General features: G+C 36.1%; 1 long non-coding RNA gene across 12 annotated transcripts in view; it reads left to right on the top strand.

The window, feature by feature from the left end:
* The window catches only part of LOC104910973 (uncharacterized), an 81,828-nt gene extending 56,620 nt beyond the window's left edge, over positions 1-25,208 (top strand). For 6 of the 12 annotated variants that reach the window (XR_014883396.1, XR_014883394.1, XR_004159809.2 and 3 more), the window contains 6 exons: positions 5,645-5,713; positions 10,387-10,436; positions 12,085-13,156; positions 17,571-17,683; positions 19,913-20,034; positions 22,515-25,208. This is a non-coding gene — a long non-coding RNA (uncharacterized LOC104910973). Of the gene's footprint in view, positions 1-5,644; positions 5,714-10,386; positions 10,437-12,084; positions 13,883-17,570; positions 17,684-19,912; positions 20,035-22,514 lie in introns of all 12 variants that reach the window. The other 6 variants (XR_004159810.2, XR_014883388.1, XR_014883391.1 and 3 more) reach the window with 6 other exon arrangements.
* Positions 25,209-26,063: the final 855 nt, after the last annotated feature.

Below are 26,063 nucleotides of genomic sequence, written 5' to 3'. Positions count from 1 at the left end.
TTAAAAATAATATTAAAAATCAAATGGAGAAAAAAATCATGCATGTTTCCAGGATGGAAATAACAACTTTCTAGAGTTACTCACTAGCACAGACACCTGCAGAACATAAGTGACCAAAGATTGTCTAGTCAGTCAGCTAAGCATATGAAATGTGGAAAGAGTTAAAATGAATTGGAAAGGTAGTAAATGAAGCTTTCATGGAGTCGGGATCCAGGGTCCAGTTCTGCACACTTGATATCTAGAATAACATCTAATGACATAAGTTATTATTTTGAACAGGACTAATAAAATAAAGACTAAAAGCTAAGGTTTTCTGCAAAGAATTAGTATAGAGAATTCAGCAACTTATTGTATGATGACTCTCCCCAGATAGCCAAACCATGCTAAATCAAGTATGGCATGTAACTATTTAAAGGCTAGGACTTCACATAATTGCTGTATTTCGTACTCTAGGTACCCTGCTGCATTAAACCTAAGTATTTCTGAGAAAACTCCTCTGAGAAGCTTAAGTGAGAAAAGTCTCTTTTTCTGCCTGGTTTATAAAGTTCTGATTTTATTTATTTATTTAAAATTTTAATCACATTTTTGAACCTTAGTGTCCAGGTGTTTACTAGCCTTTCAGAACTCAACAGAATAGTGACAAGTAGTTTCATCCTTTTCATATGTATGTATATATTTCCAAAGTTCTCAAGCTGCATCCTAAGCAAATTTTGGCGTTCTTGATCTGCAGAAAATAGGCCTGAGAAACATTGCTGCATCCACTTGACCGTGATTGCTGAGGGCCAAGCATTTAGAAAAGTTTTTGTGTACAGAATTATGTGGGACAGTGTACAAACGTGTAATGCATGTCATTCTCAGAACTAGAGGCTACCATTAAAATACAGAGACTCACCTTTATCTCAGTGTTCCCTGGAGTTGCCAGCATGTACAATAAGAGAGCTGGCTTGATTAAGCTCTTCTTCAGCTTCAAAAGCCTCTGAAGTCTCTGTTTATTGTCCAATAAAGTTTATAAATATATGCTATTAAAACATTAATTAAGGCTTGACAAGACTAAAGTCTAAGCTACAAACCTCGCTCTCTATTCTTTTTTGAGATGTACAATAGCTTGGTGTTACAATGCCCAAAACTGACAGGATTTTTTTTGTTGATACCCAACTTTGTAAGCACAATAATTTGCATGTAGGTAAAAGGTGCTCTTGTGATTCTGGGTATTTGTCTGTTCTGGCAAGCTGCTTATAACTGCAAGTTTATGCCTTGATAGCTTGATTCTAAGGATCTTGAACAATATAAGAACACAACCATTAGACAATGTGAGTGTTACTGTGAAATTTTTCTCAGATGGTACATCAAGTTGATATGAGGCTAAGGAGTTAAATTTTGGGAGTTGGACTTCTAGTTTTCTTTTTCAGGCAAAGCGTGTACAATTTAAGCTTGAAACAATCATACACCCTAAAGAAAAAAGCATAATAGTATTTAAAATTTCTGTAAAAAAGAAAAAAATAATGAAAACAGCCTTTTGTTGTCTTTCAGAACTGGCATCACTAATCCCTTTCTCTTCATTAATGAATCAACAAGTTGCAATTGCAAGTATTATTCATACCCTTTCTAACACCAGAACAAAGAAAAAGGTAGATAATATGTGATCGTTCAACTCTGAGTTCTTTCTATTGGAGCATAAAGGGTCTTTGTGTCTCACTGTAACTTGGAAGATTTGATTAACTATTAAAAACATTGCTGTCTGTGGTAACAGTATTTTGACAGTCACTGAAGTCCAAAGCCTGCACCACTGCCAAAAAGTAGTTTGAATAAAGACAACTGACAAATATTACTGAATGCACAGTTCTATAACATACCTTATGGAGGCTCTGGTTCAGGAGGCAGCTGCTCAATAACCAGACCTCAAAGAGTACAGCAAGATAAATATAAATGACCTATACTTTATATAATACTTGGAGATTCTTAAAATAGTGGAAGAAAAAAAATCATTGATTCTATTCAGTTTTTATGATCATACCTATAAAATAAGCCATCCAGTCTAAGAAACTTGAATGCTTATTTTTCTGAGGTCTTTCTGCAGGCGTTTCAATGTTACCTATTTTGTCTAACCTTTGTGTAAATTCACTGTCTCAGTAATTTAATATCCCACTTGATGTCTTGATTTGACCATCTCTTTGTTCACTCCAGTTATATCTCACTTTTCATTCAAGTACATATGTTTCTAATTGAACAACCTTGTTACGTGTTGTCAGGAAACAGACCAACTATCCCCAAGGATCCATTCTGGGAATCTTGAGAACCAACCTTAAATAGGAGTTCTCATTCCTTTACTAGTTTTAGATTAATTTTATATTTTATTTCTTATGGAGAAAAAAAAAAACAACAAAAAACACCCAAACACCCTATCTAAACATATTTAGCTAGACAAATAATCCTACAGACCAAAAATGTCCTAGGGCTTGTGCTACTGTTTCATATCACAAGGGAGCTAGGCCTGCCAACCTTAAGTTCGTATTAGAAATCTAAAACCTCTCAGATGTATTAAGAATCCTGTGCTAAATTTGGCTTAATTCCTGATAGTCATTCTACTACACTTTATTTTTTAGTGTGAAAAAGGCTGCTGTCTATACTCATCATTGGCTGCTGAGATTTTCGGTGACAGCAACATTTCACTAAAGCCACCTGACTGGTTGTGGTTACTACTGAAAAGCTGAAGGTCTATTGCCACAGAATCAGATCTTCATGTATTTCCCGGAATACACCACAGTTATTGTTGGCAAATGTCACATGCTGTATTACTTGCTAATGATAATTAATGACTAGTCCAGCAGAGGTGTTGGTCCTTTGCATTGTTACAGGTATGAAACACATTGTCAGCTTATGCATATATAACTATATATAACTATACATATATATATATACACACACACACCTGTAAATGTACATAAGATTGTGTTTTTTTTTTTTATATGAAGCTTTATATGAAGCAGCACCAAAACACATAGCAAGCAATAAATTTTGATTTTGAAGCTGGGAGATTCAAAATCAGAAATAGTTTCTACTGATTTATAGAGCACATGGGATGTTAACATTTCAATAGAAAATACAAAGAGATGGCAACAAACGTTAGATGATCCCTGGCCTAATATCTCTGTTCAAACTGGTTTAAATTGGCTAAAACTCAAAAGGAATTTTTTAAAATAGGAATTTCATAACCCAAGAACGCAAAAGCACGAGTAAATAAAAATTATTAAAAAAAATATAAAGGGCTGGAAGCAATTTCAGAACTTTTTCACAGAATCCCTTTATTGCTCAAGCTGCTTATAAACTAACAACTATTTTACTCTCTACATCAGAGAAACAATTTGAAAGTCTTTTGTCATTTTTGGACATTTAATACACTTAAGTCAGTTCATATTCATTTTTATCTGGAGGTCCATTGCGTTATCTGTTACTGTTATCCAATCCAACAGCCGCACATAATTTGCTTGGGGCTTATCTGGCAGCTTACAGGCATAGAATTTAAACTTACATATTCTTCAGTGGTGTTGGAAAATAGTTAATACAGAAGTAACCCCGTAAGTACACAACAAATACTGTTTTGTCTAAGCTGTGAAGTTCATTTACACCTATTCCATCCAATGTGTGGGATTGTAATCACAACCACTACTTTTAGCTTGTTGGGTAGTGAAATACCATCAAATAATAGCTGCAATACTGTAATGCTATAACGTAAGGAAAAGTACAGTGATAGTAGAAGAGGAGCACAATCCTAGGCGACAACAAACGAGAACAAGCCCAAATACAACAACCATAGACTCAGAAACAAATGAAGAAAAACTGCTTACCTTCAAAAAGTCTCCAGAGAGACACTCTTCACCTTCACTGCCAACACTTAAATGAGGTTTGGAAAGGGATGGATCCTGGCTCCACCCCTTCCAGTCACTCAGGTGCACTGCATACACCTGAGCTCCCCTGGGTTGGTCCTGCCTTCCTACCAGGTTCTCCATCACTGATTCAGGCCATGACTTAGCATTTCCACTACAAATACTTACCCAGTTAACAGCTTAATGGAAGAACACAGAGATTTGAGGGAACAGTCTCTAAGCAGCCAGAATGTAGTATTGACTGGTCAAAAACCTGGTGTTCTAGTCTTACTCATGGAGGAGAATAGTGTGTTGAATTGCACTGAGCACTGTAATGGCTTTGAGTTCTACTGCGTCTTCTGTTAAATGCTAAAATTGTCACTTGTGCTTTCATGCTGAAAGCACTATTTTACTGTGATAGTGATTGAAGAGATATTTATGTTTTGCAGGGCAGACAAGTAAAATACATTTTATCACAGAAGCAATGCATGCTTGAAAATGAAGGTGTTCTATGCCGGTATTCTTTATGGAAGTGTAGCTGGAAAAAGGATTTGCCTGACAGTTGTAAATCCTTAAACCGTAAAGTTACAAACATGACTTCAGTTACATCAAAATGAGGAAAACTAAGTACAATTCTAAGTAATGCTCTACTGTTAGCTGCTGTGGTGCCTGAAGGAATTTACTGTGTCCATGTTAAGACTGGAATGGTGAATGGGGAGCTGGCTGGCAAATAGGTATCGAAGTCTGAAGTCCTTCTGTCTGCAATCTGTGCTGTACAGGGAAAGCAGAATAAAGCTCTTCGACAGCCTTGAAAGCTTTACTTGAAGAGCACTGTGGCAAAAGTGGTTAGAAGCAAGAACTTCACAATGTGGTCAATACTTTTCCCACATAGATGTGCTACAAATTTATTTTACATCTATAACTAAGTGACCAATGGCAGAAGTTCATGCAAATTCAAATCAAACAACTGCAAAACATGTAGAATGTAAGATGCTTCTGGTTAGCACTGTCTGACAGTACTTTTAGCCATAAAGATTGACTATCATTTGATTTTTGAGAGTTGAGACTGAGAAGGCAAAGAGGAAGACTGGCCCATGACTTCTAATTAACAATGGTGAAGTTCTGTCCTGTTCAAATCAAGAGATTCAGAAGTTAATTCAACAGAAATAAATTATGTTTCCAAATGCTATTAAATAACTAAGTATGGCAAAATACTAATAAAGCATACTTTCAAAAAAAAGACATATGTCTGAAATGAAATGCTGTAAAAGACTTTTGTTTTGTAAAACACTCTTCTTATAAAAGGAATATGGCTTATAAACACAAACACATACATACAAACACATCTGCACATGCATACTTCCCAAACCGTAAGATGTCTGTTTGAAAGATGACATTTCTTTCAGTGACTTAAAGTTTCTTCAAGGCAGAAAACTATGGAAGATACAGCATAGCTGAACATCTGTCTTGTCATGTAGGCAGATATTAGGATTAAATTAACTAGAAATGAATAGAATGATATATGACAGGGTGCAGATGTCCCAGCCACAGTGTGATAATTTCATTGCAAAACTATGTAATGAATTCCATACATTACAGAAATACAAATATACTACTTTAGGTAATTGTGATGAAAAGGTATAATATGGAATGGATAAACAGATGGTGTACCCAAAGGCATTTTTCGTTTGCTATTGCTCTTTAGTCATTTTAAAATGACTTTATTTGGTTTACTGTAAGTCTATTATTACATTCTTTCTTTTTAATTTTTTTTCTCGTAGCTCTTCTGAATCTGGATTGCATGAGGAGCATAAAGGACCATTCTGCACGTCTGCTTTCCAGATAGATTGGTTAGTTCTCATTTTCTTTTCTGAGCTGTACGTTATTACTATACTACATCTAACGCCAACATTTCTGTGACTTCAGAACAAATTGGATTGATTCTAGAAGCTTTTTGGCTTTATGTATTTGCAAAATTGGCACATGCTGCATCTGTGCTACTTGAATTAACAGAACTGTTCGTATTTTACTGCAGATTACTGGCAAATTTTCCTTTATTATTTGCAAATGGGTATTCTGAATAGTCTGTGAGTCAGTCAACTCCTATCCATTTTTAATAGGTATATTAAAACATGATGATACGATGAGATATTTTATGATATAAATAGTGATTTGACCATCTTGAGAAAATATATAAAATGCCCTTTTACATCTGACAACAGGTATTTTTAAGTGCTATAAATAATTAAACGTACAATAGTCCATTATTGTTCTCATTTGGACTATGTAGTCAGTCCTTAACTTCCTTTATGTTCAAAGCTGAACTTCAGGAAAACCAATAACTAAGGTTCTACATGTAGAAATGTACTTACAGTCTGCACCCATATATGTCTATGCTTTTAAAGTATGTGTATATAGTTGAGGCTGGACTGAGGCTCATTTAAGAATGCAGATTTTAATTGTGCTGCTAGCTGCAGATTATTTAGCTAATATCACATCAACCTACAAAGAAGGAGGGCTGCTCTAAAAGCAATGCCTCCTACTTTATTATGTTGACCCACAATGTCAGATGTGGGTGTTGGCCGTAGAGGTCAAACCTATTTTCCCTTACATGTTGTTGCTGTGTGACAGATGACATCAGAGGAGAGGGACAGTCTGGCAAAATGGCGTCTAACATAGAAGTGCTGATGAAGCAAAGGTGAATTCCTTTGTTAGGAAAAAAATCACTCCCATTGACGTTCATTGATGCTTGCTTTATGTTTGTGGAGACCAAATACTGGAGCACAGTGAGGCGGTGGGTGGTGTGTCCTAGCAGTCACAATAGTAACTGACAGTTACCTCCACTGGTGGAGATTTTTACAAGCACAACATGGCAGGCATTGGTGAAAATCTGTAGTTATTGCTGCTGACTATGTTGAAAAATGTTTTGTAGCTGAGAATTTGCTCTATAAGATAATGACATTGTGCTCATTGTATCTGTAGTAGCTTTCAAGGAAATAAATAGAAAGTGTTACTTTTGGAGCAACTAAAACATTTTCAAATACGGAGATTAAAAAGAATCCAAAATAAATGATTACTTTTTCAGTGTTATCTTCTTGATTCATACTCTAGTATCATAGGAATAATATCTGTAGCACTGGTGTTGTCTTTCAATAAAACAGCTTCTGAGGTTTTCCAGTGCCTCAAGTTCAGTTTAATCACCTGCAAAAGATATCTATTGCCATGCATTCTCCAATACCATAAACACAACCTCTTAAATAGTATCTGTGTCTCTAATGCTATCTCTATTTTCTCAGAAAAGAACAATCTTCAGTAATAGAAATAAGCTTGAGAATATTGTCTGCTCTGATTAGACCTTTAAAGCAAATCAGAGACTAAATACAGCAGTATTTTTGTTAGCACCAGTGCAAACATGCATTGACACCCCACACATTCCAGTCACTGCTGCAGTGGTTGATTTTATTGCTAGTTTTAATCGCTTTAATTCAAGCAGTTTGATGAAGGTGCCAGTATCAAGTTTAAGTTCCAGTACATTAAAATGTTAACGCATTGGTTACTTAATTTCGACTTAGTATCTCCTTGTTTCAGTTTCAGTGTTGTGATTTCTTAGACTTTCAAATTAAGTTAATCTATTTAGAAGCATATGTTTTTAAATATGGAGATAGCACAGTTCATTTTCTCATGATGAAAGGCATACTTTGGATAATCATTTTTTTCCAAACAGATGCCCAGTTTATCTCTCTTTAAATCAACTGTTTCTGACTGGACCAATTCTTGGACGAGTTAATTGAGCATGGCTAAACCTAAAATGCTGGCCTAATCAAGGAAATATGAAGAGGTGATGACTATGAAGATTCTCAGTTTTCAGTAAAGGTGTTTAGTTGTTTACTTATATTCTCACAACAGAAGGAATGCAACAAATGCAGCCCACTGGAAATAATTCTGGATAATCTCACTACATTACTTTCAGTGAAATTGAGTCTGCTCACTTTACCCTAGTGAACCAACATCCCAGGGAAACATGAAAGTAATAGCTCATTCGTGCAATATAAAATAAGTGGCAGAAGGAAAGGCAGACTGAAGGGTGTATGTCTTTAGTTTTCAATTATTTTAGTAGTCCTCCATTACTGTATAAGCCTCAGTGTCTGTATTCTGCAGAAGAAATCAGTGTTATTGGGAATGCTGTTCATTAATACCAGACAAATGCCCTGCTTTCTTTGCACGTATCACATCTGTTCACTCGTTCACTTCTCAGACTTAGGAATTTTAGTTTGGAGAATGATGATGTCTTGTTTGATTTTTTTTATTTCCTCCTCCTATGGAGTCCTCTTTTGAGAAACACATTTTAAAAGAAAATCAGATTCTAGGATATCTTAGCTGTAAAAGAGGGCAACGTTTTATTCTCAGTGCTTTGAATATACTCATCATCTTTCCGTGATATAGTTCATAGGCAGACAGCTCATGGGACTATGCATAGAAATCCATCATCATTGCAGTCTTTCTATATAAAAAAAATTGTAAGATGGCCTCTGGAGATGGTGCTTGGAGAAGACTTATTATGGGGCAGGAACTGTATTATTATATTTTGACTAATTATTAATTTAGTACATGTATTTAATTATGCCACTGTTATGTTCTGCATCTGTGTATATAATCTCTTGCTCAATTAAAAGACACAAACACATTTAGAAGCACTGAATGGATCCTTTTGGTCTCTTGCTGGAAGTCCTTCTTTCTGCTCAATTGATACACTATGTAATTCCTAGAGCTCATCTAGTTTGGTTTTGTATTTGAAACACACTGAGAGTGATTAGAGTGATTAGCTGGAAAAGGTCACACCTTTCCTGTGTGTGCACTTTCCTGTGCAGTAGCAGGCCTATGGTCAGAACAAGGAGCTTAGGCTTCAGGAGTCAGACAAATCTGTCAGCATATGACAACTACTAAAAGTGCATTTTACCTGGGTTTTCATTGTATTGTAACTCTACTATTCTCTGTCAAATTTCAATCTACCTAAAGGTGAGAACGTCACCCTTTTCACATGTTAATTTTCAATTCTTTCTTATTTATTTCAGAAAATAAAAGTGACTTGAATGCCAGTCAGCAAGTTTACAGAAACAGTGCAGCACATTTAGTTAGAAGAAAATTCTCAAAAACTTAGTTATATCACAGATCTAGAGACCAAATACTTCCATCATGAAATGGTCTGCAGATAGAGAAGTATATGAACAGGTGCTTGTCTACAGTGAGCAGTCCTAGCAGCTTGGTTTTGAATGGCACAGGCTTCTATTCTTCTCCACTATGCTCTATTTTTAACTCTGGAGTTTCAGCAAGCTTTTTTGTTTGTTTTGTTTCTGTTTTGTTTTGTTTTGTTTTTGTGTTTATTTCTTTTTTTAATTACTGCAGGTAAGTCATTAATGAAAAAGCAGAAGCAAAAAACACTGAACAAAAAATCCCCAGTACCTCATCCCCACCCTGAAACGCTAGAATAAAACAACCCACTTTCAATGTTGTTCTAAGCAGATTTGCAAGGATTAGTCTTACAGCTCACACATCTGGTTTGCTGAACATAGCAGAGGAATTCCTTCTTTTTCCTGGAGAAGGAATCAGAAAAGAGCCATCATATAGAAGGAATTAAAATTTAACTCCAGGAGATGGTGACCTGTTGAATCCTATGAGGTTATCAACAAAACAAGTTAGTGCAATCATATCCTGCATGAATCATAAAGAAGAATATGCTTATAAATATTTATTCATGTGAAAAGGCAAAAAACACTTTTTCTAGTTTGTTATTGCTTGCAGATACTGAAATATTTGAGCGCTCTTCTGAAGCTAATGATGAAAATACTAATAAACCCAGAGATTTTGTTTTTAAATTTTACTTATTTCTGGTGTGACTATTTACTATCAATACTTACTGTCTTGATACTAATGAAGATAAGCTGCAAAGTGAATTTGTAACCAAGAATGAAAGGAGCACAGCTAGGCCTTAAGGTGAATTATTCCTGATTGTTCATAAATTAGATTGGTCAGTCTGCTGTACATTAGCTACTATTTCTATTGACTGCTGTTCCGTATGTCTTAAAGATCTGCAGCCTAATAATAGATTTGAATCCGTCTGTAGATAATTCATGAATGCATAAAAAAGGCATCAATAATCAGAAGCTACTGGTTGTGAACTCTTCATACAGCTGTACATGGTGCTCCACTGCCTGTATATAGATAGCTGAGTCCTAATCCTCTTTGAACATATAAACCTTGGCAAATGAGGGTGAGTATGAGATCATGTTGGCCAAAAAGAAGCGTTCACGTTAAGAGATGATAACTCATAAATATTATCTCACTTTTATCTGTGTGAGGTGTTTACAGTAATGAAGACCTAAGGTGGGGCTATTGAGTGCAGTATAACTGATTGCAGATTAGCACAAAGTATTCTGCCATTCTAAAGGAAATGTAGCAGTACTACAGTTACCATATTTTTTCTTTTCTCCTGTCTCTCTTGCCCACTCCATTCTCCTCCAAATAGAAAGTCAAATACAGATGTTGGACAGTTTTTCACTGAAAATGATGCAATCGGTAAGTTCTACCTGCCTCCAACAAAATTCAATATTGATTGAATATATACAGCCTGGTAGGGCGCATGTCAATTCTTAAATTCACATGTACATTGAAGGATCGCCATGTTTGGTATGATGAGTTCAGTCATTAATTTCATATATAAGCTTAAATCAGAGCAAGCGACTTGCCATATCTCCCATACAGCCTAGCCTGGCTTCTCTTACACTGGGATTAGGCTTTAATATCTTTGTTGGCTAGCTGTGAGACAAGAGCCCTTTTTTAACAATGAGAGATACATTGCCTAAGTCTCTAATAGGATTTGTGAGTGCAGAAGTAATGCTAAAAAGTGACATCAATGAATAGTTAATATGCTATTAAATCCATGGATACATACTTTACCTTTCTCAGCAATACAGCAAGGCAAATTTTCTTCTCAATTACTGTATTACAGCAAATTCTGTAGTCATGCTGTGTGTCATTTTGGTAAAATGATAGTAGTAGTGTATGGATGTTTAAACTTTATTTTTGCATCCCTGATTTATTTATGCAAGTGAGATATCTTTCATGAATTTTAATCTAAAGACTGGGTTTACAAAATACCAGTGCATCTGCAATCACCAATAAGGCTCTGTAGCAATGCTCTGAAAAGAGCTAATGTCGAATATTTGTAAGCTCTGTTGAGTTTGTGTCTCATCTGAGGCATTGTTGCATAAAATGCATTTCATATTTGAAAAAAAAGTTATGACTACAGTCTTTATTTTTAATGCATACTAAGGGACTACGGGGAATGTTTTGATTTCCAAGTTTTCTGATAGGAATGCTTCCCAGTATAAGTGGTGAAATATACAGCCATGTCTTTATTCATTTATTTAGTGCATGTGGCTCTCTGAAAAAGAAAATACTGTGAAAACATTGCTCATATTAGAGCTAACCATAGATGAAATTTAAATAAGTTATATGTAAAATTACTTTTGTCTAATAATATAGTAGTTCAGTTAAATATAAGGCAGCTTTACTACTATTCTGAAAACTGAAGAAATTATTATGGAGAAGAATGAAGTAGAGCAGTGATTGCATTCTGAGCTTTGCAGGAGATAGAAACCCTCAATTCAGGAGCTTCAGTTTGGAATGCATCACTGTACATCAGTAGGTGTGTTTATCTTTTGTTAAGTACACAGACTGACTGAGACAGAAAAGAACTTTAGGTAAGCAATTAGATCACTATGCCTGATCCATGTTGGTGCTGTCAAAGTACCTTTCAGCTCGTTTTAGGCAGACTTTGATAAGAAACTGAGGATCACTGTCTGAACTGTGTCTAAACCGTACCTCCATGTTGTATGTTTAGTGAAAGGCCTAAGTATACTTCTGGACATTTAAAAACAGTAATTGTTAGAGAGAAAGAGAGACCATTCTATGGTGGGTAATTAATAAAATACTATTGTAAAAAACACTGATACCCCAGTGCTACTCAAAGTAACTTTCTAAAGAGATTAATGAAATTGCTCTGGTCTTTGTTAAAAAGAAGTTTTCCACCCTTGTATCATAATGCTGGGACAGGATAGGAGAAGCTCCCTAACTCAGTTATTTTGTTTTGTTTTCCTTAGTTCAGTTTACCTAAGACACTTTTTTTTTTTTCCCTGCAAATATAAAACCTGTACATCTATAGGCTGTTGACTTGCTGAGAAATGATGTATCTCTATGAAAAGGACAAAAATGGAAGATGCCCAGGGAGTAACAATTCCACTATCAGAGATGTCCCTTTCATATTACACTAACACTCTTAAAAGACATCTTGCTCTTCTTGGATTGCTGCAAAACCAGGAACTGATACAGTCTGAATAACACATCAGACAGTCCCATCAACACATGTATATCCCAGCCAAAATGAATGAAGGAAATGACCCACGTGGTATTTACTCATATTTCTATCATTTCATGAGCATGAACTAACTGTATATCATCACTTTGACTCTTGAAAGATAAGGAGACATCAGCAACCCAGATAGATATAATTAGATGACAAATTGAAAGTGGACAATAAGAGAAAATAGTGATCTTAGCCAAAAGGAACACAGCTTTTCTGCTATGAATATACTGATAAAGAAGAACAAGCAAATACAAACAATGGTATCCAGAAGCAAGTTCAATAACAGTGTTGCCTTTAAGACAATGAATCAGGAAAACAAAACAGTGTAAAACAAAAACAAAAACAACGTAAGAATGGAGCATGGTCTTTGGAGAGCCATGGAGGATTCTGAAGGCAGAGATCATCTATTCACTCTTCAGTGATGCTGTAAATTGTAAATATGACAGCATGGGACTGAGTTACCTGTTTCCTTCAAGCTTGATTTTTTTTTTAACTTAACAGAAATTCTACAGAGAAAAGAATGCAGGAATCACGTCTTATTAAGAGCTTCTGAGTGTCCAACTCAAATTGTGTTTCCCAGTTCCAATTTGTAGTCTATTTTTTGATCCTGTAGACTTATTCCTGAGCAGCAGTAGCTGTGGAACAAAGCGTTGAACATCTTCCTGAGCTTGGACCATACTGGTGAGTTCTCAGGGTTCAGAAAATCATCGCAGAATCTGAAGGAAATATCTAGCTCTGAACTGGGACTGGGATTGAAGATGCAGCAGCACTCTAGGTTGCCATATGGACACATGAGAAAAAGCAAGGCTGTTCCAGCAACCTGTCTCCAAGCCACTTTCTCAAGCCTACCTATGCCAACCCTGAAAATGAAGTAAGCAGAAAAGCTAGCAATGGCTACAAAAACTGTTCTCATTTTATTTTCCTTTTGTGATGAATTATTTTAAGGGAAGGTGGGAAAAAGATCCTGGCATAGTGAAAACAAAGCACTGTACTGAAGTATGTGCACAAATCAGTGAGGACAAACATTCTGTTTGTACTCTAAATGTATTCTAAAATATTTCCTGTAATATTGACACGGGGTTCTTTTTTTTTCACCCCCTCCACTAAAATTATGTAAAATCATGTAACCTGTTGCACATGACTGCCTTCTGCCCTTGGGCTAACTCACACGCTTTCTCTTTGAACGTTATTCAAGTTTCATTCCCTAGAATGTGCATAACTTGCAGACAAGTTGAGACAGAAGCTGTTCTGGCTTCAGCTCATTATAGATGTGCACACGTGTGTGTATATGTAAATATATACATTTATCTAGTACAGATACACATATAAAATGGTGCAAACATCAATGATGGAAGGAGCAATAAGGAACTTTCTAAGAAGGGAAAGTATCCCAAAACCATGCCTTAATGCAGACTTCAGTCCACAAATCACTGCAAACCACCAAGCATGAAAATAAAAGATGGTGATTGGATATATACCCTGTTTTTCTGGCAAACCACCAATTTGTGACAGAGCACCAGAAAATGAGGAACCAATTTAAATATATCATTGAGCTTTTTTTTTTTTTTTTTTTTTTTAAATAACAACAGATCTAAAGGTAAGTTATTTTTTCTACTGTGAACCACAGAATCAAGTTTAGAAGTAATAATACTGTGAATGAACATCAGCTTTTGTAGAATAAATTTAAACTGAATCCAAAAAAAGAGAGAAACTCTAGATTATGTCCAGTTAATCTTGTGTTAGTATCATCATTCTTCATTAAGCTAACGATGTGTAATAGACATGGACACTAAATGTATATACCCTCACATTAGATAAATGTAACAATGCAGATACGATAATGATATAGCAAATGAAAAATACTGTAATTTTTATCTAAATACATATGTGGGCATGTGTATAAATATACATATATCTATATGCCTGTTGGCACACTCACAGATTCCTGCTGGGGAACACACTCTTACAGCAATAATTAAGTATAAATATTCTGTAACCTTTGCTACAGGAAATTTTACTTTGTTTAAGAATATTAATTTTTATACATCCATTCAGAATTTCACACTAGCGGCAAAAAATCAAAGTTGTCAGCACCATCAGTGACTGAGAGCCTCAAGAAACACCTCCACCCTCATGTTTACCTCCATTATAAATGTCTTTGCCTGTAGAAGAGCTACTGAAGTATTAAACCACCTTAAAAAGGGCTACTCAGATATGATCTTTAGATAGGAGTACAAATCGTTGCTATAACACATCTCTGTAAAAAGAAATAAAATATTCTGGTTTGTACTTTGAGAAATCCCAATACCTCTCAGTCACACTGCAGATTAATATAAATAAATAAATATCAGAAAAGATTTTGTGTTTGGATGCTGGCCTTCATAGGGATTTTGTTTGCTTTCTCTCCGTTTCCCACTTACAAAGAAGGAGAAAACACCAGCAGTCCAGAAGCAGCAGCAGCTGCAGCAACAAAAAGGTCATGAAAAATAAGTACTATGCAAATAAAGAAAATAAAACAAACAGATCATTTAAAGCATAAAAGAAATAGAAGAAACAACCATAAATCACTATGCTTGGAAAGAAAATGAAAATAAAGGGCAGTTTGAAACAAATCAAAATGTCATCAAAATAGAAAAAAAAAAAAAAGGCAAAACCATAAAGAACTAATAAAATGAACAGTAATTGGGAGAAACTGCAAATAAAAACAAAATGGACCTAACAAATGCAACAGGTGGAAGAAACCTTTTTTGTTTGCCTTAAAGAATGCATTAAGTTTATTTAATTTTGCACTAAAGAGTAAATGAAAGCAGAAGATTTCATATTTCCCCCAAAGATGGGAACGCTGTTGAACCACCAGACTCACCTAGTGAAGCTGTAACAAGAATGGAACAACCTATTTCAAAGTTTTATCCAAACTCATTTGAATTTTCAGGCAGTCCAGATGCAGAGTTGATGCCTATCTCTTCCATTTGTCTAGTAGGCTGCAAAATGAAAAAGAAACACAGCAATTCCCCTCATCCTTTCCCACAAGTTCCAAAGTATTTTTCGCACTTGAGAACCTGGTGACCAGCTAAGTCTTTGCGTGTGTGCTTTGTAAGGGGAAATCAGATCTTGAGTCTGGACACAAAAGACAGCTTAGGGCTGCTGAGGGCTCAGGAAGCTGGGCTTAGCTCAACGGCCTCCAGGAAGCCTGCAGGGAAAAGGAGGGACACAGGGTTCTGTGGGTCAGCCCCCAGGACTGTTAGATAGCTATGAAGAGTGCAGGGATGCAAGAAAAGAATCAGCTAATGAACAATGGAATAGGTAGCATTTCACTTGTAACTAAGCCACCTGCTCCCGAAGGAGGTACTCACCAAATGAATGTGGTATATCTGTTTTATTAGTTATGACAAGTGAACGATGAAGAAACAATTGTGGCCAAAATTTGCCAAAAAAAGCTTAAATTAATAACAGCCCAAAGACAGAGCTGTGGCTGGGTGATACACAGGCAGAGCAGAAGGCCTGTTAGTATGATGTATCACTCTACAACGGCTTGAATCAAATGGCAACTTTCACAAAAATTGCAGTGTTGAGTTTGAAGTGCTTTCAGCAGCCACGTGAGCACCAGCGTGCTGCCTGCCTGGGGCTCCTTGCTGCTGTGCATGGGGCTGCAGGGCACTGCCATGCTGCAGTGCTGCTGAACTGCATCCTGCACCAGGCATTTGCTAACAGCATGAAGTGCCTGCACAGCACCTGCATTCTGAGCTCAATACAACCATATCAAATTAGTATGAAAGACTCGTTGAAAGCAGGCTTACACCTACAGTTATCATGTAGTGCAGATCTGGAGATATTTTCTCCTTTACCTTTACAACAGAAATGGAATACTACATGTAGCTGAACACAACGTGTTCGCGAAGCCTACTAGAAACCTAAAACCCTGCTTCAGCTGTTTTTCTTTTTTTTTTCCTCCTTTTATACATATATTTGTTGTTAAACGGCCTCTAAACCCACGCTGTGCAGTAATTTATCCAAATATTCACAGGCAACTCTGCGCTCAGTATATATAATTTTATTGTTTTGACTTAAAAGTCACAAGACTGAAATAAAAATGCACGGGTGGCACTTTGCCATACTGCCCCTAGAGAACAAGAGGCTGTCAGCCTGAGCTCCGTGCCAACAGGTTGCTGTGTACTAGACTAAACTGAACAGCAATAAGTCTACACAGCCGAGCTTTGCTGAAAGATGTGATCACACCTCCTAATGTGACTCCATGGCTCTGTTACTTACAGCTAAATTACATTATTATGACTTCATTGTTGAATCCCAATTCTCCTAATTATAGCCTAGAGATCTATTATTTGATTTTGTAACACCAAGTGCTTCTTTTCTAAATCATGTAATCTCTTGTAGCTTATTAATGTCAGGTTTGTGCACACGCAGGGACTTGGTTGTTTGCCAGGCAGAATCAAATTTTCAAATTTTCACTGTGTTATGTTGCAGGGGTTTGCTTGTTACAACCTAATTATATTGGCACTGAAAGCAAATTTATATTATAAAGCACTTTAACTCTTTCACTGAAACATATTTGCATATGTAAGTGTCTCGCCATTGGTCTATTAGCTTTTTCATTGGGAAATTTTTATGAGATTGTGTGGAAAAGAATAATAATTCTGAAACCATTAACTATTCATTTTCCTTTGAAAATATGAATGTGTAGTTTTAAAGTGATGTTCGTTGTAATAAATCCAGGAGTTAAATGCAAGTAGGTGCCACACATGAAACTGCCTTTAAGCCTCATAATGACAAAACTGGAAAATATACATTTATTGTTTTATTAAATGACATAAATTTTAAAATGCCATTGGAAATTGAAACTCTGTTTCCCCAGTATAAAAACTGTCTGGCAGGTGGTTTTGGTTTTATTTACATAATTCCCAATAATGTCAAGTATATTTAGTTACAAGTAGAGTATTTTATAGTATGAGCAAGATTTAAAGCTTTAAATTCCCGGTTCTATGAATGTCATTACCTTCTGCTGAATTCAATGGAAGCTGAAGGGACTCGTGATCTTGCAGACTGAGAGTGAGCAAGAGTGAAATAAGAGACTACAACTTTCAACAACTGCATTCTCTCCTTGTTGTATGAGGGTTGGGGCCACGAGTGTTTTAATGCTCCCTTAAAACTACCTGCTGTCTAGTCAATGAAGTGTCAGGGCAGCAAAGGCCGTACCTTGCTCTGCCCTCCAAATAGCATAAATTAAAGGCTGATGATATACTTCCTCCTTTCTCTGCTGTTGCTGTAAGTGGCTCCTGAGAGGACTCCATCTAAACCATCCTGCAGTTCTGCTTGCTTCCAGCCAATAGCCTTCCATTTCTGTTGCACCAATTGAATGGGAGTGAGACAATGAGACTGCCAGGTGAGTACACACAAGCAGCATTCCGGTGACTTTTTTTCTCATTACAACTGCATCTCCTCCCCTCACCCCCGCCCTTTTTCATCAGTCCACACCAATTTTACATAAGATTGATGGTTTGGATTTATTTGGTCTACAGTCAGGAGATAGTGCAACTCAGTCCAGTGCAAGAGAAAAGGCACTCTATAGCTGGAGCAGATGGAGAGAGAGGGGAGAGCTGGGATGTCATTCTCAGCAAGAGCCTGCAGCTACACTGGATTAGGTCTAACATGAAATTATACCCGAAATTCCATTCTAATTGCCTGCCTCCTCCAGCAGCTAAGACAAATAAGAAGCAGCTAGCCTATGACATGCAGCTTCCCTTCCCTATTTCTGATACTCAGAGGAGAGAAAAGGAATTGATGTTCAGGCATTTTGTTGGTCCCATGTTACAGTGAAATTTCCACCATACAGAACAAAATGTTCCATAGGGGATAATTCTGTCCAGTGTATGATTTCTCTCCCTCTGCAATCAGGCTAGCAAGAGAGAGGATCAGCATTTAGAGACAAGCCCTAGAGACGGAGTTCTCTGGGGAAGAGTTTGTCATTCTGTATATATTTATAATGGCCTTAGCAGAATGGGGCACAGCCTTTGGGGCTGTAGAGAGCCAGATGTTTACATACTAATATGAATATAGAATCATAATGGAGAAAACATGTGTAGACATTGTTGCCACTAGAAGTTAATGGATTGAAGATTTACCACCGAAAGAAGAGTCTGCCCCTGTTGGCCTTTCTAAGGGCCTGGTTCTTTAGACCACAGTACCTGACAGGACTCTTCCTATTGATTCAGCAGGTTCTGTCTAGGTTGCTGGTGGTATCCTAGATAATATTCTTTGATGACTCTCAGTAAGCAATGACTATGATATATGAAAAAGAGATCATGAGATCAATAAATCGTGAGTGCTGTATTACTGTTTTATTTCTTCTTTGTGGGATGAATACTACCCTCTACTATTTTTCCTTCTGGATGAACATCAAAAAGTACTGATCCAGTATACTGAAAACTTTGCTAGTAAGCTCATCGTTCTGCCGTTTAAAAATGATTCCTATCCTTAGTTCTGTGCTCCTTGTGAGATTTTTCCATATATTTATCTAGTCCATGGTCACCAGACCAAATAGCAGTTGACATCTGCTTATGCAGTTAGTGTTCTTTACTGAATCAAATCCAATGTCAGTTCTACTCAGTGAATAATAAAGTATAGCTTTCAATGCCTATTAAAAACACCACATTGGTGGGCTTCCCTGCTGAAGAAATGTGTAAACTACAGCCAGATTTAATGGGCTGCTTTACACATGGATCACCTTAAAGTGAGTACTTCTAATATTTGCAAGGATTATCATCTCCACTCAAAGTAAGCATCTGGGAGGAGTGATACAGTAACTTTTTCTATACAGAAAGGGGGCTTTTTTCATTCTTCAGAAACATCCAGATCACTAGCACAATTGGCATTCATCAAGTGAATAACGGGAATAAAAGAGACTTCCATGAGAGAATAAGATACCAAGGGGAAACCAGTTATCAAGAAATAGTGGAACAAATGTGCATTACATGCATTAAACAGAAAATGTTAAATTTATTATAGTTGCAGGAATTTTAAACTCCTTGAACTGACACATTTTAAATCCAGGCATCTTACTAAGGTTCATCTGAACTTGCTAAAACAAGAAAAGCTTTGCAATTCTAATTGCAATAACATAGAAGCAGAAGTTTCATACATGCGTATGAACAGCACCGTATTACTAAGCAACATAAGCACTACAAAATATGAAAGAACATCTCTTGCTTCTTTTGGTCATAACTATGAGAAATTTGACCAAGCAAAACCACAGCCTGTGATAAAGAATGATAAAAATAAATTCCACAGCAAACTACTCTTCCATAAATCTCTTTGGTAAGAAATACTTATCTGTGGCCACTCAATACAATTTGCAGCAAATCATGGATCGCATGTGTGGATAAATCATAGAGTACCTCTTACTGTCTTACTGAAACACCATATTCAATAGTTGTTTGTAGCTGTCCTACAGGGAAACAATGTTTTGACCCCAAAAAAATTCCATATCTTAGATTATCCTTGGGGTAGATTCATGGAATCATGATCAAATAAAGAACCGTGGTATTTCATGATTCAGTAGTTATGGAGCAATGATTTGCCATCTTTGTCTGACCAGTTTCTCTTTCTAATACAGCCACACTGTGATTGAGGATTTTGAAATAAATTCAGTGAAACTAGTGGAGAAAGTGCCATCAAAATTTGGAACTTCATCTGAATTATACTGGCTGCATGCCCATCAGTTTTCTTGTACTACAGGTATTAATGAGCTGTTTCTTTTTTTTTTTTTTTTTTCCAATACAGTTGATGCTGTAGAGTCTTATACTTTGCCTTGCACAATTATATTTATATATATATATTTTGTGAGGTATGTACGTGTCCTAGGATAAGCGCATACACAGATACACTTACTTTCCAGAAGCAGCAGAGGCAGAGTTTACAGCTTGCTGATTAAATCGCAGACGTTTGACAAACCTTGGAATAAAACTAAGATCTCCTAAGCCCTAGAGCTGTGGTTTCATTGTTGCCTTCTTAACATTTATAAATATGTATTGCATTTCTGTCCATTAATGTTATGTCTCAAAACTGTGCTATTTCAGCTGGATTTAATGCATGTATGTTCATGTATTTTTTTCTGGGGAACATATTTAATACATAATCAATTATTAAAAAGGGGGTTGTATGCGCATGTGAAGAAATTGAACGAAAAGGAGACATCCATACAAAACCAATTTTTCTTGGCTGCATGACTCATTAATGAACCTTACTCAGTGCTGCTATTGTGCTGAGTGCCTCATAATGAAATATACAGGGTTAATAGCTGCAGTGCAATGGGCTTAAGTAAAACCACAGCAGGTGTGTGCCTTAACGAGGTGTTAATACGGAGGCAGGTGCATGTAAATATGGAATAGAAGGGTATAGGAATGGTCAGGAGAGAGGGCAAAGGAGTACCATCACAAAGTACTCCAACAGCAGTCACAGAGTCACTTAAGAGCTGAATGTGCTGCGGTCTTTGTTACTGACAAGTTATATCTGAAAGACTTCATCTATTATAAAACATTCTGTGCTGTTTCTTGTTCAGCAGAGGAGGCTGGTACTAGGCAAACTCCAAGAGATAGCTCTTGTTTCATGATGTATTGAAGTAAGGGAGTTTTCCTAAAAAAACAGTGCAGAGCTTTCCCCAGATAACGATTTCTAAGTCAGTTCACATGGGTTGAACACACAGGGATGCATGAGAAGGTCACAGCTCTAGTTGTGTAGCATATAAAACATTTCTATGAAATTTCATGCAGAAAACAAAATAGAGAAAAAAACCACGCAAATATTGACAGCCAAGTGCCTGAAACTCTTGCGTGAACAAGCAATATGAAAGACTAAAATTGGTCTGCCTCAACTACCAGTGCCAGAGAGATGCAGTCCCTCTCAGACAAATCAATGTCTTAAAGAAGAAAGTGATTCATTTGTTCTCAGATGATAAGAAACAGCACATTTTGGGTTATATAGCAGCAGACCACGTAGAAAGCAATTGTTAGGAGTGGCTGTACCACCACAGTTCCAGAACTGGTGACTGTGCAGGACAAGCTCTAGAAAAGCACTTTTCTACAATTCTCTCCTCTGGAAAATCAGATTGTTAGTATTTTATGCTAAAACTGTCTGTGAACTCTTTCATTCCAACCCTGGAGCACAAATCTCTCATAGTTTTATTTTTACTGTATTTTTTATTTGGTTTTGCAAAATATAATAAAAAAAAGTGTTATTGTTGAGAGTATCATCGCCCACACGCATTAGCAACTATAGCTGTAAGAAGAATAATTCACACATCAAAAATTTCCCTGGCCAGCACTGCCACAAATATCACTTTTATTTTTCTCCTGGCTAACATTTTATGGTGGAACCTCCAATAAAACCCTTCTCTCTCTCTCTCCCCCCTTTTCTTCACCCCCCTTTTTTTAATTTTTATTTTATTTTTTACTCTGGAGTTAGCTCTGATTCTGGAAAATAACGGTCCCAATATGTATTTTTCCAAGATGTTGTGAAATGACATCCTGTTGTCTATTCTATTCTGTGGTACATATTAACAATCTTTTGGTCAAACCAGAGAATATTATTTTGGAAGATGATGCATGGTGAACAAAATCCTTAGTGAAAAAAAATGCTTTTATTAGCACTTCTCTCTTATTACCGTTTATATTTCTGTCAGATTCATCTTCTTAGTTGTGAAACCAGGACTATACTTTAAGTTGGCTCCAAATGTCATCCTCAGGGTATTTCTTTAGGCACCTGACATGAGCACTATTAGCTCAGATTACTCAATTACCTGCTGGCATTCTGAAGGTGCCTAAAGAAATAACATGAATACACTGGTGGAATTTGCATTAATGGGTAGTAAAAAATAATATATATGTACCTGAATTCTTTGACCTCTTTGTGGTTTGTGTTAAAAATGAGCAAACTAGGATCTCTTATGTTAGAACAGCTGCATGCTTTTTAAAAGACTCCTAAAAGTTATTTACTTTAAAAAATGTCATTATTTATAACTTTTCATGGTAGAAAATTAAAGCAATTGCTATTAAATTAGACTGCAAAGAAAAAAAAGAATTAAACTGAAGAAGCAGAAAGTTTAAAGATAGTTTGAATCTTATGGAGAAAATCAAGGAAAAAAAATAAAGATGCTAACCTCTGAGGGCTCTTGTTATTTTGTAAGGTAATGTTTAATTATCTTTTTTTCTTTTTGTAAGGGAAGCTGACAGGCACTTTGGACAACTTATCACAACACTATGTGCCATAAATGTGATGCAGCATTTCATAAATTTGATAAAGTACTTCCAAAACAACTGTTGACTTTTAAAGGAATCCAACTTCCCTGAAAGTAGGATATTTATCGTAAGTGCAGATTGATGAGATTCTCAGCTAATTTGTTATCTGTGCTTCTTTTGCATGTTTGTGAATCCATAAGAATTTTGTAATTGTAAGTCTTTATGAGATTGTGTTTTAAATCAAAGTTGACAGCACAATAGAACCCAATAAAAGAAAGCATCAGTTGTACAAGGTCTGCTCATACACCAAGATGTGAATGCCAATAATATGAAAGAATTGACAAAGAAACTGAAATGTAAAAACTGCATGTTTGTTTCTATACTACATCCTCTCCATATCACTGTCTCAGGAATCAAACATAAAAATGCTACAATAAGAGTTACAATAAGAGTGGCTCTAATAAAAATGGAAACTTTTAAGAGTTAAAGCAGCTTTTCATCAGAATGCTACAGTAAATAATCTTTTAATAATCTTCAGCTATCATCACAGGAAGAACTTAAGAATGGCAATTTGTACTTCCTGAAGCAGTCTTGAAGGCTGATTTACAAATCTTTTCTAACTGTGCTTGCTTAAGAAGTTATTCCCCTCTCCACTTCATGCTTCTTTGTCACATTATTATTTGAGCTACCGTTCAGCATGGACAGATTAAACTTACCTACGTTTATAAATTTTTTTCTTCATTCAGTGATTAAATATCAGAATAAATAGGGAAAGAGATGCATGCCTTGAGGCACAGATAATGATGCCAAGACTTTACTATCAACAACAGCCAAGTGCTCTGCAAGCTGTTTGCTCTGAAAATCCAGGCAGTTCCTCCAACAGCACTGACAGTCCGGTTAAGAATTTTTCAGTAAGTCCTGGAATAAAATGATGGTGAAAGCCCATTTATCACTAAAAGAACGGTGACATCTGGAGTGAAATGTGAGTCAAGAAGAGACAAAAAGGAGTAATGAATACGCTTATACACAAAAGCCAAGTAATATGGAATAAACCAAAGTCTTACAGTATAATGAAGTTGACGCTTAACAGGTGAGTCAGAGACTTTGGTGAATACAAAAAAAGGGTGACAATACTGATCTAGAATAGTACAGTTACAGACAGGAGAAGCAAGGAAAAAAGAAGGCATTTCAATTTATGGCAAAAATTACATTTTTCCTTTAGTTCTGGAGTTAAAAAGGAACAAATATATATATCTCCATATAAAGATAAAACAGGATAAGAGCAGGCAAAATTTCATGATGAGCTTGGACTATCTACTCTGAAGAAGATGATTAATACCACTTATTTGAACAGAGATAGCCATGATAAAAGAAATGACAAGAAGGAACTGAGATCTGCTTTAATTGTCCAAATATCTGTGGCAAAATAGGAGGGCACAAGCAAGTCATTTTGATATATGCTATATACAAGTTTCAGAAGATGTAGAAAGGTTCCAGAGAAACAACAATTTATACTAGAATCTAACCACTGAGGTAAAAAATCTTAAAGTGGATGTGATGGTAAACCTAAAGAGTTCAAGAAAAAAGATGATGAGAATAAAAGATCTGGTTTATGAAAACAAACAGAAACAACAAAAACAAAAAAAGTAGACAGTTCAGGAATCTGCTAATAGACTCTTGTGAAGAAATTTTATGGAAATATTTTAGAGAAAGTAGCACTTGTGACATTAAATATTAAAGACCGAGTAGTTACCTGGCTCAGTGGAGAAGAAAAAGAAATGTAACGAAGCAATGTGGAAGACAAAAGAACTCTTTAGCGTAATTTCAGATAAAAGCTGCAAAATGAATTATTGGTATCAAAACAAGACAATTTTCTGCCTATTATGATTCAATCTGTGACATACAGATTAGTTGCAAAACTAAGACTTTTCATTTTAGTAAAGGCAAATATGTAGTGTCTGTAATAGGAAAAGTATAAGTTGAGGTATTTAGATGAATTGGGTGCACTTCAGACTGCAAGGTTTGCTAGAAAATTCACCTTAATGTACTTTTAGAGCAAGTTAAGGTGATCTCTGAACTAGAAGTGGTCATTTTCAATATGTGAAGGCCCGGGGAAGTCCCACAGGACTGGAGAAAGAAAGCACAATAACTGTCCTTAAAAGAGGACGAAAAGGGTCTTCAAGTAGACTGAGTTTTAGAAGGGCACCTTACTCAAAATTTCAGGAAAGCAGAATATGTCCCAAACTACACAGAAATCATTATTCATTTGTGTCTTAAAATTGCTGGACACATGGCAGTTTTCTCTCAGCACGTTCACAGATGTAATTGCCTGGATTGGTGCATTACTAATTACAAGAATTGTGACCAGGAGAATATAAGAAACTTGAGAAGTATTTCCTGTTGAAGACACGACTAAGAACTCAGCTTGATGAGCAGTTCTAGGAGTCTGGGATTACAAGAAGGGAGAATGCATGTCCCTCTATCAGGAAATCTGAGTCAAACTGGCACAACATAATTAACTTTATGCCTCAGATTGTTTTTATTTTTCCATATTTATTTTTCCCTGCCACAAGATACAGATGAGTATATTTAGTTAGAAAAACATGTTTAATTGTACTTTGCATAAATTCTCATTTAGAAAGAAAATGTTTTTCAAATAAAGTTCTTTAAATGTTTTGTGAGACATCTGGACTTTTTTTTATAAAAAGGATCTGAAGGGAATTTAGAATCCCAGACTTCTTGTGGTTCTCACATCATCATAAAAAGGCAGCATATTAGAATGTGTTTGCTGCTGGGAACTGACACTTCACAATTATTAAGGAAGTAAAACTTCTCCTACTAGGTTTGATTCTGTAGTGCCTAGGATTTTTGCCTACGGTCCTGTGAATGTGAATTTTATGCAAGGTGAAGAGGTGCTTTTAGGGCTTGTTTCCTCCTCTAATTCCCCAGTATAGGGATTGATCACATCCATTCAAGTTTGGCCTGTGTCAGGCTGTACATTCACACTGGGCAATGTGACAGGCAGGTGTCAGAGCTACCTTTCCACTGCTTCCTGCAATCACCATTAAGACAGATGCAGCAATAGAGAGAAGATCAAACGGCATATTTTTCGTAAAGCAGACTAAATGCTCCAGAATCTTAAGAAGAATAATCAATACAGCATGATTGAGTATCCTAATTTTATCTCAGAATGTATTTGTTTCTTCCCCGGAAGATCTGATTTATAGAGTCATGTGATGTGATATATAGACATATATTTTTAAATAAAGTATGTTTTAAACTCATTGAGTTCCAAAGAGAACCAGGAAATTGTAAACTTGCAAGAGTGAAAAACATACGATAAGAACCAACAGGCTTTTCAAAAATTATTTTCACCCAATATTTTGGAGTTAATCTTGTAAATTTTTATGAAAAATAGAAAGAATTCTAGTCAAGGGCTATAGAAAAATAAGCAGTCCCAAGAATTTTCAGTTAACTCAACAAATTGAGGTGCCCACCTCCCATGGCAGTCAGATGTTTAACTCATATAAG

The sequence above is a fragment of the Meleagris gallopavo genome, chromosome 5 (assembly GCF_905368555.1).
Source record: "Meleagris gallopavo chromosome 5, MGAL_WU_HG_1.1, whole genome shotgun sequence".
Lineage (NCBI taxonomy): Eukaryota > Metazoa > Chordata > Aves > Galliformes > Phasianidae > Meleagris > Meleagris gallopavo.
This window is presented reverse-complemented; position numbering and strand designations above follow the sequence as displayed.